This window comes from Cyanistes caeruleus, chromosome 1 (genome assembly GCF_971803275.1).
Source record: "Cyanistes caeruleus chromosome 1, bCyaCae1.hap1.1, whole genome shotgun sequence".
In the NCBI taxonomy this organism is placed as follows: domain Eukaryota; kingdom Metazoa; phylum Chordata; class Aves; order Passeriformes; family Paridae; genus Cyanistes; species Cyanistes caeruleus.
This window is the reverse complement of record NC_141701.1, coordinates 63,952,700-63,961,805: the sequence shown is the minus strand read 5'-3', so window position 1 is coordinate 63,961,805 and position 9,106 is coordinate 63,952,700. Positions and strand designations below refer to the sequence as shown.

At 41.6% G+C, this 9,106-nt stretch overlaps 1 long non-coding RNA gene across 5 annotated transcripts in view; it reads left to right on the top strand.

Annotated features, from left to right (window-relative positions):
* Positions 1-657: 657 nt before the first annotated feature.
* Positions 658-9,106, top strand: part of LOC111925413 (uncharacterized) — a 64,505-nt gene continuing 56,056 nt past the window's right edge. For 4 of the 5 annotated variants that reach the window (XR_015288799.1, XR_015288805.1, XR_002862236.2 and 1 more), the window contains exons 1-2: positions 683-920; positions 2,787-2,863. This is a non-coding gene — a long non-coding RNA (uncharacterized LOC111925413). Of the gene's footprint in view, positions 921-2,786; positions 2,864-9,106 lie in introns of all 5 variants that reach the window. The other variant, XR_015288793.1, reaches the window with a different exon arrangement.

Here is a 9,106-nt window from a genome sequence, read left to right as displayed (position 1 = left end):
TACTGCATTATCACAGGAAGCCTGACTCCAGCCCTGCATCACGCTGCACCTTCATCGAATGCAGTCTGCAATTTATAGGTTAGGTTTTTATGAGGAATAGAACAGCTCTATCTGCGTGCCCAGAGAGAAAATATTTCAAAATAACAAAAAAAGTAGTATTTTCGTAAGGGCACCCGGTGGCACTGAGGGCAACACTTCCCAGGCTGAACACAGCAGTTCATGTAGCACTTCCAGCTACATGTAATTAGTGGCAAAATCCAACAGGTGGCACAAAAGTATTTGAATTTTATATTGATTTAAATTATGTGCCGTTAAATTACCAAATAAACTACGGGGGCATTTTTTGTTAAAAAAGAAAAGGGGGTGGGGGGGGTGGGGGGGGGTGGGGGGTAAGGAAAAAAGGGAGACGCGTTATCCCGAGGCGGCGGAGGACGCCAGCCTGCGCCGAGCCCCGGGGCGAGGCCAGCGGCTCGCTGCCTCTGGCCGCCCCAGGCAGCCGGGGCCCCGGAGCCCCGGGGAGGTGACACGGAGCTTCCCCCGCCCCTTCTCTTCTCCCCAGCGGCTGCAGCTCGGCCGGCGGGACGAGGCGGCGGCCGGGGCCGGGAGGTGCCCACCCACCCCTCACCCCCAAGGCCCCGCCGCTGCCCGGGCCCGGCCAAGGCTGGCGGGAGGGAAGCGGGGCGGGCGCCCTCCGCTGGCCACCGCGGGGCCGGGAGCGGGGCCGGGAGCGGGGCCCGCCGGCGCCGCGTGCTTGTGCTCCGCCCGGGGTAAACGGAGAGAGGATGTGAGGGAGAGAGGGACGCTCGCATTAACCCTGGAGAGCCCCCCAGCCCGCCGTAAATAAATCTACGGGTAAAGATCTTGGGCCTTCAACACCGCCCGCTGGGCAGCACTGATGGTGGCTTTGAACCCCTGAGAAGGTAACTGGTAATTTTTTAAAATGCGTTTGTCCTGGAGGTTTGTGTGGAGAGGGAGGAGAATGAGGGTTCTCAGACACCTGTGGAAAAGGAGCGTTATAAAGGTACGAGTTGTCTGGAATAGTGACACCCATGAGATACAAGCACAGTTCAGTCTTGGAGTGTAGTAAGCACCTCTGAATGGGCTTAAATAAGAAAGAGGATGTCTTCTTGCACAGGGAAATAGTGATAGGGCAGAGGAAGGGTTTTAAACTAAAAGAGGAGAGATTTAGATTGGATGCTACAATTAAATTCTTTACTGTGAAGATGGTGAGACATTGGAACAAGTTGTCCAGAGAACCTGTGGATTCCCCATCCCTGGAAGTGTTGAAGGCCAGATTGGGTGAGGCTTTGAGCAACCTGGTCTAGTGAAAGGTGACACTGCCCATGGTGGTCAAGTTGGAACTAGATGATCTTTAATATCTCTTGCAATAAAACCATTCTATGATTCTGTTTCCTCATGCAGTGAACATGAATTGTGGAAATACTAAAATGTTAGTCTAGGCCTTATGAATAGGTTCACAACTGTGTGACATAAATTCTGTGCTACTAATAGCATTATTTATTTGCTACTAAATTACTATAGTGAGTCAGGTGGAGCTTTACTGACATTTTTGTTTCCAAACATGAATGTAGGAGACATATAAATGGCTTAAATTCTTATGCAGTGGTACACCTAAACCTGAAACTTGCATGCAAGTCAAAGGCACAAGAAGTTTCAAGATGCCTGGTTTGCTAAATTGACTGTGAGGCAAAGAAGGAGACGTGAAAGAAAAAACTGGGAAATTGCCATAAGTCTAAATGGGAGGGCTAGTTTCACATAAACATTTTCAGCAAAGGCCTGTAAAAGACTTGAGCCTGGGATAAAGGATAGTAATTCATGCCATTTTACCTTACATGTTCCTAATTAAAGAAATGGTCATCCCATCATCTGTGACTTGTAATAGAGCCAGCTTACAGATAGATAAATTTCAGAAATGTCAGCTTCTGAGTGAGCAGATCCTGTGCAGGTGCTTGAAACAGGATCCAGTTTCCACGGCTCAAACTGATGATCTCTGTTCCTGCAGGGCCAAGCTGGAGCAATCACGGTAGCAAATGGCAAATGTACTGCCACTAGCCAGAAGGGAGCTTCAGTTCAAGCTCAGAGAGCAATCGGATCACACCACTATGCAAATGAAGGAGGAAAAAATCCCCCAAACTCAGTTATTTGGTCTTTTTGTGCAAAACAACAAAAAAAAATCCCCAATGACCTGGACACAAAAAACATACCTGTAAATTTGGTATGACATTCACAAGTGTCAGATATGAAAAGTCATTCAGTTGTTAGAGAAATAGAAGGATATAAAATAGAAGCAGCAAATAAAATTGCAAGAGTGAACCTACAATTTTAGTTCTGGTTTAGACAACTAGAGAGCAATAACACAGGTTTTGCTGTAAAGTGCACTGGCATGGTGACTCTGGACAAGGAAACCTGGTAGTAGATGTGGTAAAAATTAAATTGAGGGAGTAGATATGAAGGAAATAAAGTGAAACTGCAAAATATCAGGGCTCTGAGAGCTTCAATAGGCTTTAACAGCTCTAGCCAGCCTCCATAGGGCCTCAATCCACAGCTGTGTCCATGGACCCAGAAGCCTCACTTCAGCTCCAGTTTGGGACTACTGGTGTGACCCTGATTCCTGGAGAGACCTCAGGCCTGTGTTGTAGGTAGCCTATCTCTCAAATGGATGCCTTTAGCTGTTCTTTATTGCCTGTCTTCTGTCTTGTCTTTGTTGTCTGTGTTGACTTTGGACCTGTGTTGTATCCTCATTTCCACTTCTTTCTCTTGTACAGACTTCAGAGCCTGGATAGTCTCTGGACCTGGTTCATAATTTTGCCATCTCTGGGACTACCAGAAGGCCCTGTTCCCAGTAAGTAGTGTGATCTGTGTCCTGGGTTCAGATGTGGGACGCTGCAAGGCACTGCCGGCGCTGGGTCATTCTCACTTTGGGGATTGCACTACCTCAGGGAGCAGCCGGCCCTTGCTGCTTCCTGACGCAGTGTGAATTCTTCTAACTCATTGAAATCAGTTGGGTGGTGGTTGATAACATGCATTTAACCTAGACTAAGCTAACTGAGCCTGCCTATTTTACCTGTAAAATTTGATAGGAAAGCTGGAAAGCAAAAAATACAAGGGCTGAAATAATAGTTTGGACTCCTGCATGATAAATATTTTCTTTATAGGTGTCAGGGAAAACATCCTGAAGTTTCATCCATGTGGGTTCCTCATGCAGGTGCAGGCTAGGTGAGGCAAATTGCAAGAGTGAAGTATGCTTTAAAAGTTGTTTCTTTCACTGAATGTTTCCTGGCTTCAGGGATAGAAACCATAATGGCAGCTAGACATAATGAGTAGGAGCTCATTCACTCATGAGTGAAGAGGGGGGATTTGTTTAGTCTTGTCTTGAACCTTTCTTAATGGGATGAAATTAGCAGAATCCCTTGAAATAGAAACAGCTCCCTGACAGTTTTGCTAAATAACCCTCAAAACTAGCAAATACTTAACAAAGGGGAGGGTTGCTGAATAGAATGATGCCATGCATGTGTTAGAATGGGGACTAGGAAAAAAACATGAAAGAGAACAAGAAACTCTTGTTCTAGAACATTGCTAATATTTTCTAAAATGGCTAAAAAAGCCAACATAGATGTAATGAATGGGGTTGGCATAAGTTATTTTCTGATGAATACTGGACCACTTAGTAGTCCTCTGGCGAAGTTATGCCATCAGCGAAGAGAGTTGATGGCAGTTATTGAAAAATCTATCAAGAAATGTGGATGTTCACTGTCCCTGATTGTAGTTTGTTTCTTCAGCATGGGCTGAAACAGGTAGGGTAATAAAGAATACATTGTCTGTATTCATACTTATCTCTGTATTTACAGCATACTGTGATGACTGTGTTGCATAGTAGAAACTTTCAGAACTGAAACATTACTAATAATCTGTGGTAAGTGTATGGCCAAATATCTGAAATTAAGCCCACGTAAACTGGAGCTGCTTCAAAAAGAAGTTGTGTTGTTTTGGCCTGTGGTCAAGGAAGAGGGAATTCCTACTAGTGATGACAACATATACTATATAGGGATTACTAGTACTGTAAGCACTCCCAGATGTGTGCAGTTTTACAGTTTTTAAAAATAGCTGCTTTTGTGCAAGGAGAAGGAAATCCATTTGAATGTGACTTGACATTGACATGGTTAAAACCATCTGTGTTTGCCTCCTTGGGTTTCAAAATGGATTCTTGCATTCATGAGCTTGGATGGTCTTGAAACAAACAAAAAGGCTAACAAGATCAATGGCTCATGCAGAAAATCTGAGCTCTATAAAAATAGAAGGAATGCGCCGCTGAGTATTGGGTAAGTCTAAGGAGTATAAGTAATCTTTGTGACTAAGTCACTGTCTGCATTTGGCTTCTTGGAATCAGCAATTGTGGGACCCCTGGCCAGCTGGAAAATCTGAGGAGTGATGATGTCATGGCATGTGACATGGATGTCAGATAGAGATGCAGCACTGCTGGAGTGTGGGCCACAGTGGGGAAAAGTTAATCGCTGGATTTTTCTTGAAGTTGGATAGAAGGTGCTGGTTTGCACCTTCTATATAATATATGGACTAATATGTGTATGTAATATATAGACTAACCAAATATATGGACTCATAAATTCTTTGAAAGTCTGTATGGTTGCAGGTTCAGTAGGCACAAAGGGGATTTGATCACTTAAAGTAGCTGATGAGTTTGGCTGTGGCTGCACAGAACCCAGAATAAGTTATAAAATTCAAGTGAAGCTGTCTGTGAACCTAAATTAAGGTGTAAGGGCCCAAGTGGAGCAAAGATATGTAATACTAGGGTACCTGAGGTGGCTGTCTGTAAACTAAGAGGTTTGACAATGAGTGGTGTTTAACTATTTATTACAATTTACATAAAAGCAAAAAACATTACACAAAGTCTCAGAAAAGAGATACCAGAAGACATATCTTTAAAAGAAAAAGGAAGATATAACTTGCATGGTTAGAGGCTACTTGATAAAATCAAATAGCTTGGATCTTATTATAGTTTAAATAATTAAGAACTAGGAACTATTAGTGATTGATTAGTAGGCTTATTGGTGCAACTGAAAGGAGATTTCCAGTGTTATGTCATGATTCAATATCACCAGACTTCTGTCTGCCTCTTACGTAGGGATACCAGTATCTCATATGAATTGTGATTGATTAATGACTTTTTCTGTGCTAATGTGATCTGAAATGTGTTATGTGCTTTTTATCACACTGTTTATTCCTTGGGCCTAATGTGTGTGACTTACTTCAGAGATGCTGCAATTTGTTCTGAGGATCAATTATAGTCCTTAGAAAATGTAATGCATAATCCTCTCAATGCTACTTTAAGCAGACACTATAATCAGTTGATATTCTCATAGCCCAAGTAGTCTGTCTACAGGATCATTCATTCAAAACTAAAAATTTAATATAGAACCAAAATATCCATTGTCAAAAATGCCACACTGGGTTCTTTCAAAGTCAAAACCTCCACTGGAACAATTTTCTAATGGCTGTTTAACGGTAGTGTGATTCTAGTTGGTTTAGAAAGTTTTGAAAAGATCATTGGGTCAATTACTGGGAGAGTAAGAAACAGAGGTGGATTTTAGGGAAGTAGACCAATAAATTCAAATATGTTGAAGAAACAGTTTTTCAGGAAACTGGTCTAAGAGATAAGAGAGACAAAGGGAGACAGATATTCCTTGAACACATGAGTAGTAAGGACATACATAATTTTGCATTCTGCATGAAAAATAAGAAATATAGTAAGATACCAGCTTTTTAAAATTGTTCTTCGTTTACATCAGGTGAAAGAAGGACACAGAAAGGAAAAGTTCAGGTTATTCTCAGAAGCATAGCAAAACTAGGAATATAGGCCCAAAAAAGAAACAGATCGGACAGGTAGCAGGAAATCATTGTCTGTGTGCTCTAGCAGTAAGAGAAAAGTCAAGGAAATTGTCATCTGTGGAGGGGAAAATCTGATAATTTTGGACAAATAACAGCTAGGAGGCAGTTGTCATTAATGTGTTTTTTTTTTAATCAATCTTCACTAAAATGATCATATGCAAGAGATAGCTAATTCAGTGCAGTCCAGTGAGAAAGAAGGGAGAATCTCAGCCTTGAATGAGGTATGTACCGTTTGGAGACAGTTAAGATTGGGAGATTCTCCTGAATTGACTGAGCCTGGGGTACCTCCTCCCAGGGTGACTGCAGAATTATCTGGTGTAATCAACTGCCTCTGCATCCAGACCTGGGATGAGGTGGTTGCTCGTGGCCTTGTAGTGTGTGAGCTCTGTGTTGGCAACTGAAGTGAATATTGTATTGGTATTTGAAGTAATTTTGTCTTCTGCTGTTCTGTCATTGGGGACTGACATAGCTTCCTTTCCTACAAAGTTATTCCAGTTTCCCATCTGTAATTAGATTCTGTGTAGCTTGCTCTCCTGCATGTAAAGATATGCAGCTGCCACACTGAAGGACTTTAGAGAGGTTTTGCTCATAGTAGTTGCTAGTTTTAAGGTAGTTACAGAATTTCAGGTTTTACTTGTGCTGTTTAACTTGCATCCTTGACAGCTGGGCAAAAAAAATATCAGTGTCTGTAAATTCATTCCTGCACTAGGTTTAGAGCAAGTAATAGAATAATTCTAATTCTAGCCTGAAACTGGTGGTCTGTTGAATTAAAAACACATCAAATGTAGTCGTCATTAAAGTAGTATTTTTTTTCAAGGCAGTGTTGCACTCTGTTTTTACAACCCACCTCTAAAGGCAAGTGTAACCGAGGCTCTTGTTAATAGATCCCTTGGTGTGGATTAGAGTAAAATGACAGTGAATGACCAATGTTTATATATCTATATATCTATATATCTATATCTATATGTAGGGTTTATTTTAGAAAACTTTGCTTGCAAATAAAAGGAGGTATTGTAGCCATTTTGGTTATTATCTATTGTAATATAACAATAAAAGTATAAAGATATCACTTAAGAAAATAAATGAGGAAAATAAAGAGAAAGGATAAGAGTAGATAATGGAAAGATATCACCACCGGCGGATCCATCAATGAGACTTGATTGTTTCAATTTAGATGTGTGTTGGTCAAAATGATGGTCACAGTCTTGATTCACTGGGGGTGGGGGGAAGCTCCCACCACGTAAAGTTCAGTAGATTAAAATAGGTTCAGTTCAGGGGGGAGCACCAAGGTACCTCCCCTAAGGGTGAGTCTAACACTGTCTGTTGCAGCACTGGATCATGAGCTGTCCTCAGGTGGAAGGCCTCAGACATGAGTCTGGGGTCACTCTGGGGGTCTGTGATGGTTTGTGGCACCCTCCAAGACATGACAGCTGCCTCTCACATCAGGGTAGTTGAGCCAGTCATGCCCCATCAGACGGGAAGAACACCTTCAGGCCTATGTGTGAGTAGGAGGGGAAGTTTTCTCACCTGAGCTAGGTGTGTGAGGGAGGGCATTGGCAAGATAAAAAGCACTATCCCACCTAGCAGGATTTGCTTCTTATCAGCCTTCTTTCTTATCTGGCTCAAAACCCAGCTTGTTGTGCTGAATGAATGTTGGTTTGTCATGGTCATCCACTGGAGGTGGGTGTGCAGCCACTCTGTCTTAGGCACATCAGAGGTTTTTCCAACACACAAAAATCTCTCCTCTCCTTTGGTTGGGGGCTGCAAACCTGGTCCCAGCAAAACATCCTGCTGCTTTTGTAAATGGCTAATTGTTTTAGTCATTAACATTTCAGTCTCTCACAACTATGGAAAGTAAACTAGATCAAAGTTATTTTTTTATGGTATTTAAAATCAATATCTCAGAGCTATTCTTTCATAACAGAATAATACCTTTTAAATGAAGTTTAAAAACTTTGGATAAGATTTTTATTCTCTGCTAAATTGTAAGATGTTTGGGTAGCATATTGAAGAAAAATAAGTCTGTGTGTGTATGTGTGCATACGATGTAAAGATCGCTGTACAGAGATGCTGGATAGATACATAGCATCTATATGTATTTTGTATATATACATATTCGTGCAACAAAGACACATTTCTGTAATAGAGTTTTATTAATAAGGAGAACATAATTTCATAAATTATGGAACATGTAGGGCAAATGCAGAAGTTCTGTAGAAATACAGCAGTTACATACTGCTGCATTAGTATTGTAACTATTATATTAAAATATATATTAAAATTATTATTATTATTTTGTACTGCCTGTTTCTGTATGTGTGTGCACATGCATACTTATCTGTCTCTGTCCTGGTGGCAGTGGATTCAGCAGCTGGAGCTTGTTCTGTTTTTCAGCATCTGTGGGTGCACATACAAGTCAGAGGGTCTTACAGAGATGATTCTGTCACCTACAGAACGGTGGGGAGTAGGCTGTGTGTGGGTCCAGCACATCCTGCCACAGTCTGCAGTTACTGAATATCTCCTCGTGCTTTGAGAGAAGTGCTGAAGCTGCTTTTTTGTCTTTGGCAGTACAAAACGACTTTGTGTGTGATAAGAATCTTTTTCTGATTGCATGAACTAAAGATTAAATAGCTATTAATATAGTAATTACTGAGACAGGAATCTAATGGTCTGGTTGTGAAAAGTGTCACGAAGTACCTTAGAGTGAGAAGTGTCTATAATCACTCTTAAATGACTGAAGTACATGCTGCTAATACTAGATGTGGTTTAGTCTCTTAGATCTAAGCCTTCTCTTGCATACACCCCTGTCTCATCCCTTCTGCTGGCAAAAGTCTTCATGTAGCAATACTGTGAGCTGAATCTGTAGCAACCTGAGGGAAAAGTAACCTGAGAGGATAAAAGGTGTGATCAGACCCTGATCTGATTCACGCTGCAGCTGTATTAACACCTGGGCAAGGCGGTTTGTATATAAGTATGGTTGAGGCATAGGCAGGTGTGCAGGACTTCCCACTTGGCAGCAGGCCACCTTTAGTTTCTTGATCTGGGGCTGAAGTGACTGCTCTAAGTGAGATCAGAAAATGGTTTGGATTATTTTTATTACTCTAACTGATAACATAGATATGAAAGTGGTTCTGAAAACTAACTGCAGAAATTTTATCCTCTTTCAGGATAAAATATAGCT